Here is a 2,901-nt window from a genome sequence, read left to right as displayed (position 1 = left end):
ATCTGCTTGTGTGCTTCACCGCGTACGTAAGTAACAGTGCGTCTGTGGACCGGTGTCAGTGTTTAAGGCTGTGTGAATGTTTGTGCTCTGGGAGTGAGGGAGTTTCACTGTTTCCTCCTGGGATCTGTGGAAGGAGAAAAAAAAGAGAGGTTTTATTTTTATTTCAAACAGAACAGGGGAAGACAGGCGAAGAGAGGAGAGAGGGTGATATTGATCAAATTATTAATGATTCTCATCATCTTTTCGTATATGTTCACAACTCTGACATTAAAGCTGGATAATATGTATATATATTTTTAAACCTTATTCTTGTAAAATTATGACTTTATTCTTGTAAAAATTACGACTTTATTCTTGTGAAAATTATGACTTTATTCTTGTAATATTACAACATTATTCTTATAAAAATTATTCTCGTAAAGATTATAACTTTGTAAAAAGTACAACTTTACTCTCGTTTAATTATGACTTTATTGGCCAAAGATTACAACTTTATTCTCGTAAAATTACAACTTTATTCTTGCAAAAATTACGACTTTATTCTTGTAAAAAATGATAACTTCATTCTTGTAATATTACAACTTTATTCTTGTAAAATCACAACTTTATTCTTGTAAAAAATCACAACTTTATTCTTGTAAAAAATCACAACTTCATTCTTGTAAAAAATTACAACTTTATTCTTGTAAAAATTACAACTTTATTTTCAGAAAAAATTACAACTTTATTATTGTAAAAACTACAACTTTATTCTTGTAAAACTACGACTTTCTTCTTGTAAAAATGCAAATTTATTCTCGTAATATTGCTTTATGACTTTATGTAATAATGCTTTATTTTTGTAAGAGTTATGACTTTATTCTAGTAAAAAATGTGACTTTATTCTTGTAATATTAAGACTTTATTCTTGTAAAAATTACAACTTTATTCTAGTAAAAAACAACTTTTACTCTCGTGTGAAAAGAAAAGGAAACGCTCTAATGTTGTGACTTCTGCACAATTTTATATCACAACAAAAAATGCGATATAAAATGAATCAAAACTTTGACTCAACAACACATAAGAAGACGAAAAAAAAACCCACATTTTTAAAAGCCTGAATATGTGACCTACAAACACACACGCCCAGGATGACCATGTCAACGGCAAATTTACCATGGGTGCACCTGCGGCACAGATCTGTGAGCACTGACAAATGTTCTTTAATAATATATAATAATACTGTGTGTTACTGCTGCTTGTATTCACTTTAGTTGGAAAACAATCACTTCCCATGACCCAATATCAACGTGTTAATCTGAGACACATGAGCAGATATCAGAGGTCACACTGAGGGCAACGGAGAGGGTTATGACTGAAACTCAATGAATGCTGACAGAGATGATGATGACAACACAGATACACAAAATACAGCAACAACATAAACGATATTTGTTGATGATAAAACGGTAAAGCAGTGGACTAAGAAGAACAGATGTGTTTTGTAAATCACAGGAGTAAGTGATCCATCAGCCCACAGTGTGTGTGTGTGTGTGTGTGTGTGTGTGTGTGTGTGTGTCACACTGGGCTTTGCATCCATCACACTCTCTACTTCCTGGGTCTCCTGTTGTTAAAAGTACAATTTTACTCGGACTAAGACAATCATTCGGTTTTTAGTGTCACGTAAACACGTTAGTCAGACTAAAATTGAGCAAGTCTTAGTCGGACTAATGTGTTTACATGCATGTTAAAAGTACAATTTAAATCGGATTAAGACATTTATTTGGTTCTCTTAACGTCAAGTAAACACGTTAGTCAGACTATAATTGAGCTAGTCTTAGTCGGACTAATGTGTTTACATGCACGTTAAAAGTCAAATTTTAGTCGGACTAAGACAATAATTTGGTTTTCTTAACGTCACGTAAACACGTTAGTCAGACTAAAATTGAGCTGGTCTTAGTCGGACTAATGTGTTTACATGCATGTTAAAAGTACAATTTTAGTCGGACTAAGACATTTATTCGGTTTTCTTAATGTCAAGTAAACGAGTTAGTCAGATCAAAATGGAGCTAGTCTTAGTCAGACTACTGCTTATGTGCATGCTAAAAGCCCAATTTTAGTCAGATTAAGACAATTATTCAGGGTTTTTTTTAATGTCTGACAGAGATGATGATGACAACACAGATGACAAAATACAGCAACAACATAAACGTTATTTGTTGATGATAAAATGGTAAAGCAGTGGACTAAGAAGAACAGATGTGTTTGGTAAATCACAGGAGTAAGTGATCCATCAGCTGACAGTGTGTGTGTGTGTGTGTGTGTGTGTGTGTGTTTGTGGCACACTGGGCTTTGCATCCATCAGACTTTCTACTTCCTGGGTCTCCTGTTGTCGCTGACTTTGCTAACGTTGTGAGTTCCTCACAAAGGCTCCTGTGACATGTGTCTCCAGGACGCCGTTGTTGACCAAAAGCCCCCCTACCTGGCTGGCCGTGAATGATGTGCTTTGCTCTGCAGCATCAACGGCAGTGGAATCTTTAATGGAGAGCACACACACACACACACACACACACACACACACACACACAGCCCTGAGACAAAAACAGAAGAACCAGCTACGACCAGCTACAAACCAGTTCGCCGTCTTTGTGCCTCCATTTTTCCTGCTTGTCACTTTTTCTCTTGGTTTCCACAGAGCAACAATGCTCAAGGTTCTCTGCACCACCACCACCACCATTCCTGGCAACCACTCAGGGAGGAGGGGGGGGGGCCTTCATTCCCCAGCGTTTCCTTCCGCTCCAGAGCCTGCCCTCTTAAATGTACTTTATTGTGATATTACGTTAACACATCAAACATTAGTGCGAGGTGAATAAAGCCGGCTCTTCATTGGGCTCCTCTGAACCTGTCCTCCCCAAACCCAAC

This window comes from Microchirus variegatus (assembly GCF_963457635.1).
Source record: "Microchirus variegatus genome assembly, chromosome: 7".
NCBI lineage: Eukaryota > Metazoa > Chordata > Actinopteri > Pleuronectiformes > Soleidae > Microchirus > Microchirus variegatus.
The sequence above is the reverse complement of the archived record's forward strand: the minus strand, read 5'-3'. Positions refer to the sequence as shown.